Source organism: Anomalospiza imberbis, chromosome 6 (assembly GCF_031753505.1).
Source record: "Anomalospiza imberbis isolate Cuckoo-Finch-1a 21T00152 chromosome 6, ASM3175350v1, whole genome shotgun sequence".
In the NCBI taxonomy this organism is placed as follows: domain Eukaryota; kingdom Metazoa; phylum Chordata; class Aves; order Passeriformes; family Viduidae; genus Anomalospiza; species Anomalospiza imberbis.
In genome coordinates this window covers 41,659,057-41,681,886 of record NC_089686.1, presented here as the reverse complement: position 1 = coordinate 41,681,886, position 22,830 = coordinate 41,659,057, and the positions used below count along the sequence as shown (strand labels likewise).

At 37.2% G+C, this 22,830-nt stretch overlaps 3 long non-coding RNA genes across 3 annotated transcripts in view; all 3 read right to left on the bottom strand.

Annotated features, from left to right (window-relative positions):
* Window positions 1-3,066: 3,066 nt before the first annotated feature.
* On the bottom strand, window positions 3,067-6,868 carry LOC137476658 (uncharacterized). Its single transcript, XR_011000505.1, has 3 exons — window positions 5,485-6,868; window positions 5,248-5,334; window positions 3,067-3,147 (listed from the first exon to the last, which is right to left on the bottom strand). It is a non-coding gene; the product is annotated as an uncharacterized lncRNA (long non-coding RNA).
* A 1,126-nt stretch (window positions 6,869-7,994) lies between these two features.
* On the bottom strand, window positions 7,995-9,651 carry LOC137476657 (uncharacterized). The gene is made up of 3 exons (XR_011000504.1): window positions 9,389-9,651; window positions 9,003-9,237; window positions 7,995-8,883 (listed from the first exon to the last, which is right to left on the bottom strand). It is a non-coding gene; the product is annotated as an uncharacterized lncRNA (long non-coding RNA).
* Window positions 9,652-11,244: 1,593 nt separating this feature from the next.
* The window catches only part of LOC137476655 (uncharacterized), a 72,096-nt gene continuing 60,510 nt past the window's right edge, over window positions 11,245-22,830 (bottom strand). Inside the window, exons 2-5 of the long non-coding RNA XR_011000503.1 lie at window positions 16,981-17,069; window positions 15,330-15,624; window positions 14,312-14,414; window positions 11,245-12,068 (exon numbers count right to left, since the gene is read on the bottom strand). This is a non-coding gene — a long non-coding RNA (uncharacterized lncRNA). The remainder of the gene's footprint in view (window positions 12,069-14,311; window positions 14,415-15,329; window positions 15,625-16,980; window positions 17,070-22,830) is intronic.

Genomic DNA, 22,830 nt, shown 5'->3' with positions numbered 1-22,830 from the left:
TTCCTTCAGTCACCTTCTGGGGAAGAGCCAGATTTGTCCAATGAATCTCTCTGGGAGCAAAGGTAGAAGTCAATTGGACCTAATATCCCTTCTGTGTGCTGCATAATACACCATGTAGATAAAGGAATCCAAATTGTGTAATAAAAATAAAATAGACTAATAACAAAAGAAATAGAACTACTAGAAAATAAGTTGATTCAAATTTTCCAATTATACCACTAACTGGATAGCAAGGTCTCTCAAACTTGGTAAATCATAGTTTGGAATGTTTATTGGTGGGCAAAGGGTAACTATACAACTATTCATTAAATTGCAATGCTTTCAGATCTAATAATTCTTCCTAATCTGTTGTCCTCTCCCCTCTGCTGTCTGTAAAAGTCCTGTTACTGTGCCTGTTCTGAAAAGGAAGTCTGTAGATATTAACATATGAAAGCACACTCTGATTGATGCTACCTGTTGCCTGGGAATGAAATTGCTTGATTAAGGAAATGTATGGATTTGGCCAAATTTAGCTGCTTTGCTTTGTGTACCTGATACAGAGATGATCACCCTCATCCTCCCCTTCCTTCCCACGTTTCAATGCAAGATGGATGGAAATGATATAGGAAAGGGTGTGCTAATCCCTCACATGAAAGCAAAGAGATTCCAGGGGGCCACTGAAAAAATTATACTTGTACCTACTAGTATTCAGTCTGCTCATTGCTCCTCACAACAGTGCTAAAGTGATTAAATGAGATTAATTTTTATAATAAGAAACCTTGTCATATAGTATACCATCATCAGTTGTACTCACTAGAATATACAGATATTTTCATACCCTTGATACATGTACCCCTGATATGTATGACCTCTGAATTCTCTGTTTTTTTGATCTGAACCTTTCTGATGCATATTAAACAAACATTATGCTTAAAGTAATCAGGGGTAGGGTTTTTGTTTGTTTTTCTTCTGAGAGGATGAAATCTCTGAAAATCGTCTGTATGGAGGAAATTAAATTCCCCTGTTCTCAGACTAAATCTGAACCTGATGTCACCCTCAAATATTCATGCATGTAATTTAATGGGCTCACTCATGATGTACAAGCAGCATTTAGCTCAGTTGTAATATATAAGATACAACAACGTAAATAGATCAGGATTATAATAGATATAGTTTTAGAAATAAAGAAACTGAAACAGAGGTGTGATCATCTAACCAGGTGGTAAAAGTAGAATTCTGGCTTCCTGAGCAGAGGTAGTTGAATGGTTGTCTGCCCTGAAAAAAAAGTCAATATTTTAGGAAAAAAAAAAAAAAAGCTGTCTTTGTTTTGAAAACTTAGGGGAAAAAAAGTAAGATTTTCTAAATATGGAGAAATAAAATTTTAAAAAAAATTATAGAAATGTTACACTTTGCTTAAACAAATGAGTATAGGAATCCAAAGCCTAAAGCCTCCAATTTCAACTAAAACTCCCAGTGCTTCTGATTTCTAAGCTACTGCCCATACCAAGGCAAAAGGAACAAAAGACTGCAACAAGTCTCAAGATGGCAGCTGAGTTACAAATGAGCAACAATATTTGAAAATCTTGACTTACCAGATCCAGAGTGAGACACATCCCAGCTGTATATCCCAAGATACAGCTCAGATCACAAAGGCAGAAAACCTGGAAAAACTACATAACCTGAAAAGCCTCACTTCAGGCAGATCTCTGACCACTTCTAGATGCTTTGTCAAGGACCCTGGACCCCTAGCCCATACCTACAGTTTAAGTTTTGCAGATGGACATGTGAGCCACGGGCCACAGAATCCCAGCTGCAGCAGGAAACTAAGCAGATGCCTTAGGTAAAAATCTTTGTGCCAACTGGAAAGGAATAGGGCCCTTGGCCCCCAGCTGTGTATGCCACCGATCTGGCCAGTAGATAACATAAATATCCACCTATTTCTGACAATATGAGACTGAGACTTTGGTTCTGAACAGATATGTTTCCAAAATCCTGCTTTTTGCAAACATTCTCAAAAGCTTTCTTTTCAGTTCTGCTATGGAACAAAGAAAATAAAATTGAAGACATTGTCACAAAATGAAATTGTCAGCTTTGGTTAGCAGATGTATATTTCATTGCCTTGTGCCTGTCATTAGTAGCTCTTTGTAGGAGTAGAAAATGAGCCTCTATTCACATGGCACTTTGGAAAGTGTGTAAATGTTATCTTTTATGGGAATAAAAAGAGTTTCCTAGTCCACTTTAAAATGAACGCACTATTGTTATGAAAAAGACTTCGGTAGTGGGGACATAATGACTGTAAGTCTGGAACAAATTTATCATAATGAAAAAAATGCACCCACTTTTCCCAATAATTCTCTTTCATTAAGGCAATCTTTGGCTGCTTTACCTTCGTGAATCTACCTAGGTTTCCCACTTTCACAAATCTTTTTCCCCCAAGACAGCTCTGTAATGAGAGTGAAGTGTTTTTATTATTGCTTTTGTTAATCATCCTTCCTGCATCCTGCAAAGTGCTTCTTACTCTAAACTGTGCCAGAATTATTGGGGAATTAATCAATACTTGTAACCAGTCATGATCACAGCTGTTAATCACAGCTGTAATTACCAATTGATTAATTAGTGCAGCCCTGTTCAAAAGTCAGGAGTCATTAAATTTCCAGTACCCGTAACTTTAAATTCAGCCCAATATCCACAAAGCTATACAATTACATTTCAACCCACCATAATTTATTTTAAAATGCATTTTATTAATAACTTTTAATTATTACGGTGTTTTCCAGTAACCCAAACTGAATTCTTAGTCTATATATAGTTTCTCACTGCATACCCACTCTAAATATAATAATTCAAAAAAAATCCAATCTGCACATGTTTAGGGACCTTGCTTTGAATTACCTTTTCATTGTGATAGATGTTTTAGCTAAAGAGCAACATTTGGGTGCATTCCAGAGGCTGATACACTGAAATTATTCACTTTCTTCTGTGAGTGAATGCAATTTATATTAGCAAAACAGCATTTCATTGTATTAACTTAGGTACTGGCTTATTTTTACTGGACAGTGTGTATCATCTGACTCCTAATTCACGGACCTTTTTTCTCCATAGTTCCAAGCAGAAGATTCTCAGAATCCATTGCTTGAAGTTTTAACAGGGTAAAAGGAGGTAGGTTACCTGTTACAAGAGAAGCACATTTCCTTATGCTTTCTAGTTACTTAGAAAATTTATAATATTTTCTGTAAAATCATCAGTCTGCCTTTGCTTTCATGTTCCATTAAAATAACTTTGATTAAAATTCAAAGGTCAGTCCTTGAATTAAAACACACAGTTCTTAATTTGAAAGAGTACAAACTCCAGGCAGCTGTAAGAATACTAAACATAATCTACTTCACTTGTCTCATAACTTGTGTTTGTTTGTGAATTTTGGAATACAATTTTGTTTAGCAGCATGTGTTCACCCCATAGGCTTTTCTGCCTATGACATCTACCCTGGTCAGCTTTTCTTTCTCCTATTTCCTCTTCCTGTCCTCCTCTTTCCTTTATAATCAGCAGCTCCTTTCTGTCATCAGATACAATCAGTGATCTCTTACCTGATTGCCATATTCTGATAAGGTTTAGACATGAGAAACTGATAAACCATTGCTCATAATCATCTTCTTCTGAAAGAATGTAGTATTTGACAGTACCACCACCACCTGTTGCACATCTCATATTTTTTTTTATTCTCAACCAAGCACAAGGATTTTTCCTATCATCTCCTAAGTCTTTTCAGTGACAGACAAGAATATTGGGGAAAATTAGTCCCCAATAAATTAGTGTCTCCAATCCTTCCCAGTGATCAAGTGAAAATAATACCCTGCTCATAAACATATCTGCCTGCCTTAATCACCCCAAGAAATCAAAAAAGGTTCAGCTAATAAGTAAATACAAAATGTTTTCATGTAATATATTGTTGTAACAAATCTAAAAATCTTTTAAATGGAGCTAGGAAAAAATATTATTTAAGTTTTATTTCATATGCTGTATATTTCCAATATGTTAAATACTATTTCACCATCTAATGGACACTAAGAGAAAATAAATTGCTTTAAGAATATTAGGAATACTTATTTTAGCTAGATCAAAACACTTATATATTTTAGCCTGATTTAAAGATATTTAATGGTAGCTAAACTTTATCTTTCTATATACATCTGCTCATACAAAAATATATCTACTGACTGACATGCTGTACCACTGGGCCAGAGGTAGTGGGTTTTTTGTTCCAGACATAGTTACATTATCACACAGCATGGTTTTCTCTTACCTCTCAGCTAGATAAAGCATAGTAGGGAAAATAGAAAGTACTGAAAACATAATGGGTGGATCCCTTGGATTTCTTGACAGTGTTACACATTATATCCATATTAAAAGCAAATAGTTTTAGCAAGGATAATGGTGTCTTACAAAGAACATCCAAGGAATTAGGGGCTACTACCCAGTGGCTGAACAGCATTGTAATATCTCTGCAAGCTCTGAAGCTGGGCTATGTCTACTCTTCTCACTGGATCTCTATCGCTGCTACTGATGTCCATCCTGAGTGCTGTCATTACAGCTTGCAAATTGCTAAGCCATGCAAATTCAATGCTCCTGGGAGCAGAATAATAAAGGTTATGCATTGTTAAATGCGCCAATGATTTAATTCCCGTTTCCCTCAGCACAATTTTATAGTGGATGCCCATTCAGCCTCACAGGGAAAAATAAAAAGGGGTGTTTTCAAGCAATATCCATCTAAAGGATGAGGTGTCATGGTCCCTTGGCAAGTGACTACTTGGATGGCAGAGCAGTTTGATTTGCAACAGTTATAAAACAGCTATTTCTGACCCTTGAGCGTAGCAGAGTTAATTACGGTAGTAAGCTGTTTGGAGCAACTAATTTATATTGTGATGCCTTAGTTGGCACAAGAAAGAAGAGATTTGTCAAAATATACTAAGACAACTCCCCCAAATCTTACTTTGTTTTGTAACTCAACAGTAAAAATCTCATTTTGTTATGACAGAGACAGAATATAATCAAGGGAAGGTGTGTCTTCCTTGTCCTTAAGGCCATATTTTCAGTTCCAAAGCGTGTTAGCTGACAGGCCAAACATGTTGTGCAGAGTCTTTCAGAATAAGAAGAATGTTGGGGTTTTTCTTGCTTTCACAAGAACTACAAGTTATAGAATGACAGTCTTTTGGCTAGGCTAGAGAAAACTTTCAAGGCTAACTGTGTAACAAATGAACCACCCAGTCCTACCTGCTGCTCACTTCATCTCTTGCCATCAGACTGTAGAGGTACTAGTGAGTTAAAACAGCTTTTGCCATCATTCTCTGGCTGGTAACCCTGTTGAATCCTTAAATAAGAAGGAAATGTTATTGACAAGAATGCACAATTTGTTTGTTTATGCTTTAAAATTGATTATTAGAGAAAATTGAATCTTGAAGGTCAGAGAATTAGAAATATTGGGTTCTAGCAAAATTTTCAGCAACTCACTTTTTCCATCACTGCTTCCACTTCACAGTTCCCACAGGAGCTGTTACCCACAAGTTGAAAAAACTCTTTCAGTCTTGAATCATTATCTATTGTCTGTGTCTTCATTTGGTATCCACCTGACACATGAGCAAAGAAAAAGAGTATTCAGGACAGCAAACTAAACATTTGTTTCTATCACCTATAAGACCAGATAACTGAAAATGGGAGATGGGAAACTAATTGTCTTTTTGTTCTCTGTATGTCAACTCTCCCTCTTCCCTTTCTTCTGTGCCACAAGTCTAGAGGCATTGTCCTTCTCGACCTCACCCACTCCTCACAGTACCATGGTATTGTGCATTATCTTGGTTCTGAGAGGCAGAGATTTCTGCACATGCATTAACAAGAGGTCTCAAGGCACCATGTAATTTTTCACTGTGAATAAAGCATCATATACTTCAGTTTATGAACCAAGCTTCCCTGTTGGTCTTGTTTGATGTCTGCCTAGTGGAGTACGTTATGAGAGAGAAAAACAACCTTTCTCATTTTTCTGTTTAATAGGTTTTATTTTCCCAGAACAGTGGAATATCAATAAAAAGTGAAGTTATTTTATCACTGTTATTTACCACAGCATGGCACTTTATGCTTTGTTAATCTGTAAGACTCAGTTTTGACACAGCACATCAGCTCTTATTTTATAAACAAGATGGACAATCTCACACATTTCAACAAAGAGAATAAAGGATCCAGATGCCAAATTCCTAACCCCAGTTAGCAGGAAAAAATGTCATTATTAATAGACAAAAATTAGGGCACAGACTTTGTCTCCATTTGAGAACACACAGTCTGAGCAATGTATGTACAGATTTAACATAGCGCTGATCATCTTCCTTTCACGATTCCAAATGATTAATTGGATCCGTGAAAATGAGGCAAAAGGTCACCCCTCTGGCAGCTAGGCTGTCAAAGTCACTAACTACTTTGATAAATATGGGCTCTGATGACTTCCCGGGGCTGTCTACAGCCCATCAAATATTCTTATGCATATTTTAAAACATAATTTAACTTCTCATATACTTTATTTTTAGTCTTGTCTGTTCCTACAAACAGGAGGATGTAAACAGAGTGAGAAAAGAGTATTTTAGAACTAAAGTCTCATAAGCTTATATCAGAGAAGATCTGTCAGAACATGTTTTTAAATCAGAGAGGTTAATGAGGATTTGTATGCCAGAACGTGCAATTATAGAATGTGTGGTTTGATTGCCTGTCCTGGTTTTAGCTGGGAGAGAGTTTATTTTCTTTGTAGTAGCTGGTACAGTGTTGTGTTTTGGATTTAGTATAACAATAATATTGACAACACATTTTGGTTGTAAGTAGCACTTCTTCTAAGTCAAGAATTTTCTGTTTCCCAGGCTTTGACAAGAAGCAGGTGCACAAGAAGCTGGGAGGGAGCATAACCAGGACAGCTGACTTGAATTGGCCAAAGGGATTTTCCACACCGCAGGATGCCACATCCAGTATGTGAACTCAGGGAGTTGTCTGGAAGGTGCTCAGGGACACTCAACTGGTGATGAAACATGCACCACTTTTTTCTTTCAGGTGTTATTTCTTGTCATTCTCTTATTTCCATTAAAATTGTTACTATTATTGTAATTGCAATATTTTGTTTTGTTTCAGTTATTAAACTATTTGTATCTCAATGCACAAGACTTCCATTCTTCCAATTCTTATCCTTGTCACAGGAGAGTGGGGAGGGGACTGACCAAGTGCCTGTGTTGCACTTACTTGCTGGTTGAGACAATGACACTGTACTAAGGTGAGGAGAAGAATTTTTATTAAATCAGTTGCAGTTTCACAGCCCTACAAAAGTAAAAGACATATAGTAGTTAGATTTGGAATAAATGATGGAACACATCATTAATATAATTTTGTTCTGACAAATGTTGCAATATCTGTACTGTCAGAGCTCTGACATCTGTAAGGATGTGCTTAGTACTCACATTATTGTGATTTATCTCACAGGAATAAAAATTGTACTGTTCGATTCTTGGAAAATTATTTCCAATAAACCAGTGATTTTTAGGAGCAGAATAATCAGACATATGCAGCCACTGTACTGTAAGCATAACTTAAGAGACTGACTAAAGAAATAAACAGAATCACCCAAGATTTAATCACGACCAGGTAAGCAAACCAGGTCATAATTATGTAATTGCTTTCCCTTACTAGGGTTTCTAAGACACTTTAAGGCATGAAAGGGCACAGTAGATGTTCTTCTTCTCAATCTGATGGTAAAAACTGTTTCCAAGCCACAGGCATGGAAAACTGAGCACTGTGTGTGCTTTGGTATGCTATCATACTATCCTTCAGAATGATGCCCCATAACATGGCTCTGTTCAACTGTTTTATGGAAGAAGACACTTGAGCAGAGAGGAAAAATAGTCTGTATGGGTTTTAACTTACAGAAGGCAAAAATATATTATGGTGGAATGAATATAATTTTCTTACAAACTACTCCAAAGCTGTATAATTTGTGTGTACAAACCACAACTTTTTAATTTCCTGTGAGGAACTAAGGCTGGAATTATTTGTATAAGGTGTGCTTGCTTCTCAGCAGATTCTGCCCTCTTCTCCATGCATATGCTGTCCTGCCAAAGTATGGCCAATTAATAATGTCTCTGGGAGAGGGAGAGTGGTCTTTTCCAACTTAATGAAATGGAGCTTTTCTGTAAAGAATTGGAAAGTGCATCCCTCCTAGGAGAGACCCATCTGACACCTAAAGGCTTGTAGTAAGTATCAAAGCAGGCTGTTGCAAATTTCTAAGGGATATAACATTATTAAATGAGACTGAAGGAGCCAATGACCTGTGTGCTTCTATGCATGGCATGGATGTCAAGACCTTTCGTAGAAATACTCTTATATATTCTGTGAAGCTCCCCATGGAAGAACTGAGCACTGTGTCTGCAACCGAGATTCTACTTGTAAAAAAAAAACAATGGAGGTAATATAGTATTTGAGAAGCACTTTTATGCCTAAAAAGTTTTCCTTTAAAGTAAAAAGCACCAGAAAGCTAGTTTCTGCAATAAATGCAATCAAAACTTATTATAATGAAGTAAAATCTGAACTTTACCAAACATTAACAAACTTCTATGGGGAATCAATACCTCCCAGTGAAAACAAAGTATTGGCAATATATCACTGTATCAGTGCAGAAAATGGGTTCTTGGGCCAGTATTTTATACCCACTAACTGAGACAAGAGTTTCCCATGTCTCTGTACCAACAAGAGGAATATGATCTCATTGTATTCATTTATACAGTTTTGGTCCAGGTAGCAACTTCCATTTCCTGTTGTCTTGATTGTGTCTTCTCTAAGTGCTGGCCACTGGAAAAGAGGAGGCCTGAATTGGTGAATATGTTATACCTGATAAAATAAACTAGAACAAGGGAAGGAATAGGAGTCTCTCATCTTTCATTCTCTTTCAGAAATACAATTGACTTGCAGACAGTGTAGGGAACTAAGGGAACTTCAGCCTCCCTCACCTTTATCTTCCAAGATAAGCTGGTGTTGCAAAGTAATTTGTGACCTTTGTGGTTCACAGTCTCTCTTGAGACGGGTCCATGAAATTTCTTGGGTAATGCTGAGCAATGCTGTCTCTACTGTATAGTTCTTAGAACAGCTTATGCCATCCAGTTCAGATGCGTTTTGCTGTTCTTTGGCTACTCTAAGGAAATATATTAGCATGACAGTCTCCTAACATTCCATTGAACAAGGACACTTGGAAGAGAGGAGTAACTTTATTTCAGTCATGGAACTTTCACAGATCCCTTTCTCATACAAAATGAAAATAAAGACTGTAACAAAAAAAGTATAGATAAGATTTTATCAGGATATGGACATCAGAAAAGTATGAAAAGATATTTTTAACCTTCTTCAAAGTTGAAGTATACACTGTGTCTTCCTCTTTCTCTGTATGCAGTTGGCAAGCTATAGCTGAAATGTCTTGCATAGCCTGTCCTCAGGAAATAAGAGTTAGCTGTAGAGGCATGGAAGTTCATGAACATTCACTCTTGTCTGATATTTGCTGTTTCAGTCTTTCAAAAATCAGAAGTCATGATGAATATGGTATGACTGACTTGCCATCTGCTTATGGTGCAGCATGTGATATATCACTTAATCAAAGACTCATGAGAAACCCTGTGCATGCTTCCCAGCAAGTGCTATTATCTGATCTCCTGGAAAAGCCCATCATACCTGCAACTTGCTCAACATAGGAACACATTTTCTGAAGCTTCATTGTTAAGTGCTGCCCAGGTCACTTTCTAACAAATGGCCATTCTGAACAAAGAAAGCAGCTATCTCTGATAATAAGAGGCAAACTATTAATGCTTCTTTTGTTATTCACTATCACATCATAGATCACAATGAAAATTCCTTAGACATCATTCATGTTCAGTAATTAATATTTACCCCTATGGGAGAAAGCTTGGTGACACTTAATATATGTGTATTTTTTAAGGTCCCCGCAAAATATATTTCAAACATGGTCTGCCTAGCTAAGGAAAGAGGAAGAGATGATAGAAAAGAAAATTCTAGGGCAAGTGCTAATCCAATATTCAAAAGTAACCTCTCATTCTTTCTTGTCCATCATAAAAACCCTCAAGTCAAATGAACTGTTCAACATGCAGAGATGCTGTAAGATTTTTCTCAAGTAATGTCACTCTCATATCTCAGTTTGCTCACCTGTAGAACTGACACAATAACTTGCCAGCTGTACTACAGTCAGTGGGATTGGTGAGCTCTCTATCTTAATGGCAGTGGGTTTGTTGTCCCATCATACTCTTGCATCCTCTTTGAACGAAATGGCAAGTCCTTAAGGCTAAACAAGTCACCTAGGGCATATTCCACATGTTTACATAATTATCTGTGTTTGAATGCACATGTGTTTAGCAGTTAGGTGCTCTGCTGCTTAAAGATGAAAGTACATAGCTCTTTTTATATACAGGGCTCCCTGCAATTCCACATTAGTCAATGAAAAGGATATAACTGAATGATAAAGGAGCAGCAGTCACTGTTCAAATTATTTATAAGTCATTCATTCATCTTTATGTATAGGGCTGTCAGGGTTTTTCCACTCATACAGAAGGAAAGAAAAACCAAGACTTGGTGCTTGCTCTTCAAAGAACTGTGCAAACATTAACTAAAACCAGGTGGAAGATAATGATAGAAGGAAAGGGCCACACAAAAATTAAGTTTTAATACAGCTTTAAATATAGCTTGTTAAAAAGAAAGTATAAGAAGATTAGAAAGCAATTTGCACCAAGACTCTCAATATGTTATCATTTACCCTCCTACAAATCAAGTGTAAATGTATATGGGAAACATGCTTTTGATCTGGTGGCATTACGCTCACCCTTTCCATTGGGGTAAAGTAGCAAAGGATTTGACAATATTGAGTCCAGGTTATTAAAGACAACATTCTGAGAGATATGGTGAGTAGATACACCATTTTTAAGAGAGGTAAAATTGACCTGGATATCCTTTAATGCCTAAGACCCAGAAAACAGGATGAATCTATAACAGGAAAGGTATCTTTTACCTTGTTTCTCTGTTGTTTTCAAACTCAAGCTGTAGCAGAAGAGCTTGTAGGCAACTTTTTTTTTAAATAAAAAGTCCAAGATTCATGAAATAGCCATTGACAATTAAGCAGCACAACTGAAGTCTCCCTCTTCAAAGGCAGGTCAGAGAAGCAGAGAAATATGCAGAGTTGGCAGAGAGCCCTCTGTCATATTTGTCTTCTTCTGTTTACGTTTTTTTTGGTGAAAGCACTTCTGGCACCACTCTAGTCCTGATAGAATCATTGTCATAATTCCATGTGTTCAAATTTTCTGTGAATTTTTTTTGGACAAAAGACAAGGTGGAATCAACCTCTGAAGCATCTGGAGCTCATCTCATCAATAAAACTATTTCGATAACATGCCATAACTAATTTTCAGATTCTTGAGTTTTGAAAATCTGATTCTAGCTTTAAGTCCAGCTGGCTGCTTGGGCCATCATTTGTTAAAAAAAAAATATCTGGAGACAGAACCTTGGCTGTCAGGACAACTTTCTCTGTTGTGTGCTTAGCAGTACTGTGAAAAATTTGCAGTTTTGCAGTTTTGATCCTCAGTACCAAATAGACTCTCAAGGTACCCCAGGGAAGCTGTTGAGTTTGTTAATATTGCATCATTGACAAAGACAGATAAACCTCTTTCATTCTTTTCTATTTTTGGCAACTAATTTAGAACACTATCTTCCAACTCTATGAATCATGCCTTCAAATATATTTCAAATATACATCCTCCTGTCTAGAAGAGGAAAGGGGATCTCTGGCAGCAAGCTGGCCAGCTTGGTGAAGCAGGCTTCAAACTGAAAGACTAGGAGCAGGGGATCCAAAGAGACAATGTTCACAACTTCACATCCAGCTGGCCCACCAGAGCAGTGACAAATGTTCCTTATCTGCCTCCCAAGACAAGATCCAGAAGGCAAACCACCTGAGGGTGTGTGTGGCTGTGGTGGAGCCTCTTGCACCCTTTGTGGGAAATCTGCACACTACCTCTCTGAAACACCTGTACACCAACACACACAGCATGGGGAATAATCAGGAAAAATGAGAGATCTGTGTGAGGTCTCAGGGCCATGATCTCATTGCAGTTACAGAGACATGGTGGGATAGCTCACATGACTGGAATGCTGTCATGGATGGCTACATCCTTTTTAAGAAAGACAGGCCAGCAGTGTGAGGTGGTGGAACTGCTCTTTATGTAGAGAACAACTCTTTCTCTCTTTATGGAGAGAACAACTGGGGTGTATCGAGCTCTGCTCTAGGGTTGCATGAAAAACAAGAAAAGAGATTATAGGTAAGAATTCAAGGACAGGCAACATGGGTTACACTGCTGTGTGTGTTTGCTACAAGCCACCTCATCAGGAAGAGAAAGTCAGATTTCTACAGTCAGCTGGAAGGAGCCTCTCTCACAGGCCCTGGTGCTCATGGGGAGCTTCAGCCACCCTGCTTTCTGCTGGAAAGGCAGCTGGGCACACACTGTCCAGGAGGTTCCTGCAGAGCATGGATGATAAATGACTTGGATGCAGGACTTGAAGGTACACTTAGTAAATGTGCCAACAAAAATAAATTGAGATGAGATGTTGACTCCTTCGAAGGCAGAGAAACCTTGACAAATTAGAGAGCTGGGCAATCAAGAGCCATGTAAAATTTAAGGGCAAGTGCCAGATTCTGCATCTGGAATAGGGCAACCCTGGATGTATAGACAGACTGGGGAACAAGAGGCTGGAGAATCCCCCCTGTAGAAAGGAACCTGGGGTTCCTGGTCAATGGCAAATTAAGTATAAGTCAGCAGTGTCCTGGCAGCCAGGAGGGCCAACCCTGTCCTTGAGGGCATCAGGAACAGCTGGGCAAGGAAGGGGATTGTCCTCTCTGCTCTGCACTGGGGCGGCCTCACCTCGAGTGCTGGGGGCAGTTTTGGGTGCCACAATATAAAAATGACATAAAGCTATTAGAGAGTGACAAAAGGAGGGCAATGAAGATGGTGAAGGGCCTTAGGAGCAGTTGAGGTCGCTTGGTCTGTTCAGGCTGGAGAAGAGGAGACTGAGGGGAGACCTTGTCTGAGTCTACAGTTTCCTCACAGAGGGCAAGCAGAGGGATAGGCACTGATGTCTCTTCTCTGGTGACCAGTGACAGGGCCTGAGGGAATGGCATAAGGCTGTGTCGGGGAGGCTTAGGTTGTATATCAGAAAAAGGCTTTTCACACGGAGGGTGTTTGGGCACTGGTACAGCCTCCCCAGGGAAATGGTCACAAACACCAAGTCTGACAGAGTTCAAAAAGCGTTTGGACAATGATCTCAGGCACATGGTGTGATGCTTGGGTTCATCCTTTGACAGGGTCAGGAGCTGGACTTCAATGATTCTTTGTGGGTCCCTTCCAACTCACGATATTATACAATTCTATGATTCTGTGGTGAGGTTTTGTTTGGTTGTTTTTTTTTTTAAGTTAAAGATTTCAAATAATTTTATTTTGGAAAGTCAAATAAAATAATGCAGAGGAGGCCACAAAACCGAGAGGCTAGAAATGCTGTTTTCAGAAATTTGGCTACAGGGGCATGTTCTCTGTTCAAAATAAAAACATCATTGTTTAGTGCAACTGTTTAAATAGCCTGTCCTAAATAAAGCAGAAGAGTTAGCAAACTTAGGGTTGCACAAGGCTCAGTCAGGAAAATGTCTGGAGCACATCTTTTATTTAGCAAGGAAAGGTAGAACCATTCTATCATGTTCTGATTTTTCAGATACGTGCTACAAGTGTTACATGGCCCATTGGAAATTACTATTTCCACATTCATATAATCTTCTATTATCTCTGCTCAGTCATTGTGAGGTAGCCTAATCTATTCCTCACCATACAGACAATTCTTTTCTAACCACGAAATAGCATTTCCCATTTGGATTCTGATACCCAGCGATGGGCTCATTTGTTTAAAGACAGTTTCTACATACCCTACTAAAAAAATGTCATTTTGCAGCCAGGAAATTTAAATGCTTTCCCAACCTCTGAGTTTAACCCATTGGTTGTGTGTTTATGGGCTTACGTATACATATAATTGTTATTTAAGTCCATGGCATAAATGACAATTACAAAATATTGCAGAGACTGCATGACAAGATGTCATAATAATGATTTCAAGATTTTTTTTTACTGCTGAATTACTAGTAAAAATCCATTTATGAGTCCTAAGTTGGAAAGCACTTGCATAGCTGCTTAACAGTGTATGTATTCAGTGGGAATGATCTACAACTAACCTAGTTTTATATTGGTATTAGATCAAGGTGAGGTAGAGATGGCTCCCATGGTTTTCCCTCATATGAGGCCATAAGGATAATGTGAGAACACCTGGAAAATTGTCTGTAAAAAAAAAATCCAATTATCACTTGCAGTAGTGAGGTGAATGAATAAAGGGACTCTCTTATTTCTTATTACCATACTTATACACCAGGGCTTTTTGAGGACTTGTGCTTGTAGGTGTTAGTTAATTTGTCTTATGCATCATCTCTCATTGACATCTGACTTTGCACGTCATTTTCAAACGTCTGTTTGGCTGCTCCTAAATCAACATCTAGTATCTTGTATGGATATACAAATGTAAACATAGAGACAAGCTTGTAAGAAGATTACATATAATGATGGCTTGCTAAGATCAGAACAGATATTTATTACAAATAAAAGGAATGGCCAGTTTTCCATAATAACAATGATTTCATGGAAAATGTAGACCTCCATAAGATTATAACATTGACTCCAAAATTTGGAAACTGATCACCTCTTGATCAGGAAAGCAAACCAAAGTGTTTGTTTTGGGGATGGTCTACATTCAGTCTATTTATTGATGTAAGTAGTCACAGTGCCCTGGGAAATCACTCTATTTCTGACACCATTTATTTCCATACATCCCTGAAGAACGACTTCTAGTTAGACTAATGTGGCAACTCAGCTTAATGCTATGGGAAAGGGGATATATTAACATTATCAATTAAAAATATAAACATAATTATATGTTTCACAAGAAATTCTGGTATTTCAGCTTGATTTTTGTTGAAAACAAATCTTAAAAATCAAAATTTCCCATGGGGGAGAGAGAGATAATTTTACATTTTTTTTTCTTGGCTGTCCTTAGCCAACTTAAACATGGAGGGAACACTTGGAAGTTTGATTTAGAATTAAGTTCTGTGCTGGCCACAAAATGAGCACCTACTCTAACACTACAACTCATAGGTTATATGAGTTATATGATGTTAGAGGAGGTCAACAAAGTCTACTTACCTGGCCCTCTACCTGCTCTTGAATGCCATTTTTCTTGAGATGGCCTTCTGGCAAAAGACTTCAGGCTACATAAATTATTCTGATGGTGACAGGCTGCTCCTGGCTGCCTTTTTCATCATTCTGAGGTGCATTGCTCATGTGCTACACACTTTCAAGTGCTCTGATAAGTCTCTGGGGGAAAATGGTGGTGAAGAACAGGCTGGTTATCACTGTCAGAGCCACGAATCCATGAATCCTTCCGCCTGACTTTCAAATTGCCTGTGGGCCAGATAATAGCTGGAAGTGCAAACCATCCCTGTTGGAGGAAGACAACAGTTATCCTTTTTCCTAGGACAGTTATATGGCTATTTGTGTTCCAGCATTTAGGTATAGGAGGTTCTCAAGCCTAACCTGAAAGGAGGTTGAAACAAGGTGAAGATCTCTTCTCCCAGGTAACAAGTCACAGGAAATGGCCTCACGTTGTGCCAGGGATGTTTAAATGTTCAAATTAGACATTGATGTTTAAATTAGACATTAGGAAAAAATTCTTCTTTGAAAAGGAAATTAGGCATTGGTATAGGCTGCCCAGGGCAATGGTCTAGACACCATGTCTGGAAGTCTTCAAAAAACATGTACATGTGACAATTAGTGACATAGCTTAGTGGGGGACTTTATTTACCTCAAATAATTTACTGCACAGATTGCATGATGAGACTTTTGCAGCTAAAATTAGTAAAACATTGGAATGTTAAGGCTTCTTCAATGGTGCTATACAGTATTTTTCAACAAATAAATCAATTTCCATGTAGCTGAATCCTAAATGAAAGCTATTTCTGAGTTTCCAATCTGTCTATTTCAGTCTTCCATTAATTTTCCAGCTTCACATGATACTGTGTTAATATCTCCCAATGTTAAAATACTCCCCCTAAAAGGACATTTTTCTGATATTTTATGCCTCATTTGTAAAGACAAGCACAAGAGAGAAGTGGAGTTGATAAAATAATCAAAATAAACAATGGCAGCACTCAAAAGGACACCTACAGGACATCAGAGTTACCAGCTCTAGGAGATGAAGGGAGCAAGTACGTGTCACCGCACAGGTTGGATTGAGCTGACTTAGGCATGGTCAGCTGTGCTTTCTGAGGCTTTAGCACGCAACCCAGAGGCACGCTGGCCTTGGCCTTTATTAACAAATGACAGGAAACACAGACTGCTAAAACATGGCATGGAATTATATAAAAACATTGTAAGTTACTGTTTCAAAAACATGGAAAGGGAAGCCTGATGGGAGACAGATGAAGTTGAGCATCAATTTAGGGATGAATGGCTGAATTGGTTATATGAAGGGAAAAAGAAGATATATCTTCCTTCTTCACAAAATTGTCTTTCTCTAGGAAATATGGAATTATTTTTGAAAACCCCAAAAGTTGATAGCCCCTCTTTGGAGTGCTGTGGTGATAAGCTCATTGGAACACATTGTTCTTGTGAGCATTGGGCAGGGAAAGAGCTAATTTGTTCTTTTCAGAGCAATGCAAAGATAAAAAGTGTTAATGCAGCAGTGCCACAGGCATCTCATTTTTATATGGCGTTCTCTGTAATGTGAATTACAGTATTCATACTGGACTCCTCAAAGTAGAACATGAGAGTTTCAGGCACTGATCCATGCTCTTACCTGAAAGCATTACAATGACAATTTCATGTCAGCTTGAGTCCCAACAGGGCTTCAGGTTCAGCGAAACCATGGAAGACACAGTCAAAAGGCTGCAGAAAGAAATAGCAAAGAAATAACAAACAGCTGGAAAAAGGCAAGCAGCACTTCTGCCTTAAAAGGGCTTGAAAAGATAGAGTCAAGGACATTTTTGTTTTTCAAAATAACTCTTTCATTTAAGTGACTAGAATCCAAACAGTCATAGGAAAAGTTAGCAGTGTAAAAATCACTCCATAATACATTTTAAAAAAAAAAATCTGTTGCATTTCCTTTGGTAAGTGCTATGTTCAGAAATAGTTTGAAACAGCTGTAACAAGTGGAAATGAATTCTGCCTTGGCCACAGTAAATGTTTGTTGCATGCATACATAACGGAAAGATTAGATACAAATTTTATAATGTAGCAGAATCACTTATCTGCCTCGTAGACTCATGACTATTTGAATTGAACATTTGTGACTGAGGAAGCAATCTTGATCTCCTCTTATTTCTTTCAGTAACTGTTGAGTTTTGATGCTTACTTCCACAAGGAAGTAAACCTGTTAAGAATTTTATTCTTATATGAAAAATAGATACATTTAATGAGCAAAAGACATGAAGCAGAATTTGGATTTTAGCCTGAGGCAGAACTGTGAGACAAGATCTACAAACGTGAATTGCTCTTGTATCTGAAGTGCCATTGGTTTTCTGTTACATGCCATGAATACTTTAAGCTGATTACTTGTTGCCATAATACAAAACCAGCACACATAAAAAAAAGTGAAAGGAAGAGAGACAGAAAGAGAGGAAAGGCAGGCAGGAAGGCACCTGACCCTATAAATACTAATGGCAATGGAAAGTGATCCAACATGTGGGGTGCTTATTAGAATGAACTGTGAGTGTTCTGAATTAAATAGATCATTAAATTCCCTGACAAATTGAGAGTTGTAGTCTTTGAAACAATGATTTATAACATATTCAGGCTAAAAAATGAATTCTATCCTGTGTACAATGCAACCTATGAAGTTATATATGCAGCTGCATTAAAATTGTGTAGATGGGGGCTTTTTTCTCAACAGAGAAAAATAGGTAAAGTAGAGAAACCTGATTCTGAGTTAGAAGTTGATTTGTGGTTGAGGTGCTAGGCTTGTATTTTCTTAAAGGAAAATGAGAAGAGGTGAACTACAGAAATACTTAAACAAATGGCATTATAGAGTCCATTTTTCCTAGAAGAGATATTTAGAAAATGTAAAAGGAAGTAAGACTAGTCTGATATTTTCTGTTATCACTGAATTCATGTGGATTAAATTCTTACTTTAGATGAAAAGGAGATCCTTCAGCATTTTAACCTCATCCTCTTACTTTTAATCTGCATTTTTCAAAGTTTTAACATGGAGGTAATTGCCTGTCACTAGTGAATAAGTAAACTACAGAAAGAAAAAACAGCTTCCCCTTTTGGTCACAAGCTAACAGTATTGGGACTGGACAATTTAATAATTATATTACTGGCTTAGAAGTTAACACCCTGCTGAGGCATTTATAATTCTTGGGGTACTTTCACACAAAGACATTGCTGCAGTAGGTTATAACTGGCTTACAAAATAAAGTGGTTTTCTTGCAGTCAGCGGCCTTGAGATTTCATTGTTGTAATCAAACAACTAAAAGCAACTCTGAATACTCGATTCTGTACCACAAGACAGCCTCCAAGACCAACCAGTTCCCCAGACTGCCTTTCACCTGCCTATTTTCATGAACACAGGTTAAAAAAAAAAAATAAATAAATAAACATGGAAAAAAAGGAAGGTGCTTTGATTTTTCACAAATTGTAAAATCTGAACTGCATACCAGAGAAGTCTTCAGCAAAACCTTTGAAAATGTTGGAAACTTCTGCACAGGGGGATTGTCCAGACCTTCAGTTATTCATAGCATCATGTTAATTAATAATGATTTGAGCAGGACAAATCTATGCCACACAGGAACAGGGCTGCTGAAATCTTTGACTGCAGAAGTCCCCATGTTTCTCCTATTTCAAGTGGTAATTTTCTTACCACATTCTACAGAAAGCAAAGTCATGCACAGTTGTGCTTGAAAAGCCATGAAATGTGGTTCTTCTGGAGTGTAATTAGAAAATGTTAATACCAATGAGGAAGCTCTCAGATGCTCAGAACGCCATTTTTTCTTTATATATATACATAATGTATAAATTTTTCTATAATAATAAAGGATTCAAAGAAACATGTGAGTGTCTCTTTATTTTTCTTTTTTTGACTTACATATTTTGAAATTTATGCTAAAATATAGCAATAATCAAGAAGGTGAAAATAATCTCTCTTTCTATACAGAAAAACAATGATTTGGGGTTCTAAACATACAATTGAAAGTGCAGACATCCACTTTCTTGGGTTTCATTATGATTTATTTTAGAATGGATATTTTGATAAATGATTGAGCAATGAGTTAAATGGAAGATTTGTTCTATCTCCAAACAAAATTTTCAGGTGAGTTATCCCCAGATGTGTTAATTTCAAATTGAGTTTTGAAAATCAATAATTGCAAGTATTTTTCACCATCTTCTTTTTCCTACCCCATTTGGATGCATTTGTATCACACTTAAAATGTCAAATTACAAAGATTATAATTTTAATATTTGTGTTCCCCACTGAAGTTTTTAGGGAAATGCTCAACATATTCCTTTTCAATAAGCTAAAATTTGGTATGGCAGAGTCAAATGCACTTTACCACAAAAACCCTGATTAAATCCTAACTAAACATTAATCCAACGCTGTCTGAACAGTCTGATGGTAGTTACTTATGTCACACTGCTTTCAGCAACAGAACAGATCCTTCTAGGGATGGATTAGAAGTAGAAAGGGACCAATCTATCCTAAGCAGACCCCTTCTGTTCTAGAGTGCATTCAGCCATTAAAAGACAGTCAGTCCTCCCTATCCTCCCTGTCAGGCTTCTTTCCCATGGTTTTTTTTTTCTATTTTTATGTTTATGGATTTTTAAGAACCCAATAACCCAAAGAAAAGCAGTAACTTCCCCACAGTGGGAAGGGAACCAGTGGAATCTCACAACAGGCCTGTCTGCACTGGCCCTCTATGACAGATCACTGTCAGCCTCTTTTACATCTCTTTCAAAGCAAAATCTTCTAAAAAATTCATATTATTGGGTGATACCAATGATGAAGCAATGCAGAAAAATTGTCAGAGAAAAATATAGTATTTGTTGTTTAATGGCAATTCAATCACTTAATATTTTAAGTGTAGATTAGTAGAGCAGATTCATACTGGACACCAATAAATTTGAACAGCATAAGTGAGCCTTACTTTACTTGCACTGACAGCAGTTAGGTTTTGCTAATAAAGGCTACTCATCTTCTCCCAGTTTGAAATAAAAATTTTAGAAAGCTCCAAATAGTGAGGGTATTCACAGAAACTAGCAACTTCTCAAGAGAGCTGGTCAGTTTTCCTCTGTTTGTACATTCCATTTACATCCATGATGGCATGTTTTAACACTACAGACAGGAAAAAAAGAAATCAGCATTTTGTTTTAAAGCACAGCTACAACAGGAAATCATTGTCCATTACTTTACCTATCATATTTCTAGCTGGGATTTTTTTTCCTTTCTTTTTTCTTAATGAGAAAAAATAAACAAAAGATATTGCCACATATTTCAAACTGTAAGCTTTTAAAAAACATCATTATCTGTTTTATGTCTCCAGTTACAGGAGTAGAGCAGCACACAGGTGCTGTGTAGGGTATTTTGTAGCCTCATTTATTTAGAAATTAATCTCACCTGGCAAAGTAAAAACTATTTGCTATTCCCAGCAGTGATGACCTAAAAAGTCAGCATTAAACAGTATTTGTTAGACATTTTGTAATATAATCAGGTCTCTTTACTGATGCTTACTGCTGAGAAGGGTATAAAGGCTCTCCCAGAGAAAGTAGTGGAAACTCAGTTTCAGCAAATCACTTAAGCAGGTGCTTATTTAAATATGTGTTTCAATTTAAGCAGGTGCTTATGTTCCATCAAAGTAAACTAGTCTCAAAAATGTACTTCAGTGCTCTGCTAAAGCTAGGCCAGCACCTCGATTAAAGCCTAAATTTGCAAACACTTACATTTCTGGCTTTTCTCTAAAGCTCTTTGAGAATTTCAGAGCCCCAGATTAGATGTTATGCATCTGCAATGAACAAGAACATTTCCTTCCTTCAAATGAAATCTCACTGGCTGATGAAGAAAATACAGTTTAACATTTAAAAAATGATAAATCAGAAGTGAAGTTTTACCTCTTCTGTATTAAAAAAATGCTAGGTCGAAAATGAGCTTTCATTCCTCTAGCAAGGAGAATAACCATGCTTGTGAGGAATATCAGTTGTCTAGAAATGTGGTGTTCTTACCACTGAGTCACAGCTGAGCCAGCAAACAGATTTCTCACTTCTTGGGATCTGCAAAGGCCCCTCAACCTTTTCATAAAAGCCTGTGTTTCAGTTCATACCCAGCCCAGATGTCACTGTCAGTAGCCACATTTGCCCTGATAAAATAGCCCATTTCTTCAGTAATTTCAATCTAGAAAAATAGCTCATTTATACAGTTTATTAACCTCTGTACTGGCTCAGAGTTACCATATTTCATAACATGAAGAGGGTCTGTTTCATAAATTCCTATTTCTAAATTTGTCAGATAAACTGATGGGAGTTATTCCTGTGTGGTGATGGTAGAATTAATACCGGTAAAAACGTATAACAAATATGTATTCTGAGCCACGCCTCTGCTACAAGGAGTTTTGTATATTTACAGGTGAGTAACTGGGTAAAGGAAACTTATATTTATGAAAGAAATGCAAAGAGGGAGGAAGGAAAAGAAATTTCATTTAAAAGTACAATTTGAATATTTTTGTGCCAATTAAACAGTGTTTGAGGCTTTGGAGATGTGGTTTCCTGATGTCTAAATGATTTCTTCAGTCTGAGTAATTTAACTTCCAAAAATCAATGCATGCTTCTGGATAAAGTCTGCAGGGTCATAAGACACACAGATGTTAAAAAAAAGCAATACTCTTTCTGTCTCAGACATCCTTCATCAAGGATTTGCATACACCCAGAAAGATCAAATTTCTAATTTGTACAGTATTTGGGGATTTTTGGAGATGAAAGGCACCATTCAAATGTTAGCTATTACCATTGCAGGAGGCAATCTTTACTATCACAGTAGGGGTAAGTGCTATAATTAGTGCCAGATAGCGTTGTTACTGTTTTTCATTTATATATAACTGACAGTTCTGAAATTATCTTGAGGGGAAAAGCAGAAATTATTTGAGAACCTATTCCTGACTGTGATCCCTAATTAATGGAATGCATTATCCCTTAGAGGCATATACTCTTTTACCTGAAATATTACAGTAGTTAATGTTAGCATGAATGACAGTGTATTGCTCCTTATGTGCCATGGGACACTGAATATGATACTGTACAATTTTAAACTTTTACTTTCCTTTGAACTTCCAGGTTCAAGCTGCTACTCATCCACAGCTGTTCTGAGCAAGGTGTGTTGATTTATGTAGCAGTCATTATTACTGCCACATAATCGAGAGGCTTGAAAATATTTAACATCAATTGACAAACTCAGTTTACTTTTTCATCTCTTTTTTTTCAAAATAATGGTGTATATGGCTTTTTTACTTGTATATGAAACTTGACATTACCATGTTTATTTACCTGCACTCCGTAATATATAATTTATTATATATTACAGAATTAATTATATTTTATTATAAATTATAAATTCATTATAATTTATTATATATTACAGAAATGCTCACCATGCTGAAGGAAAATT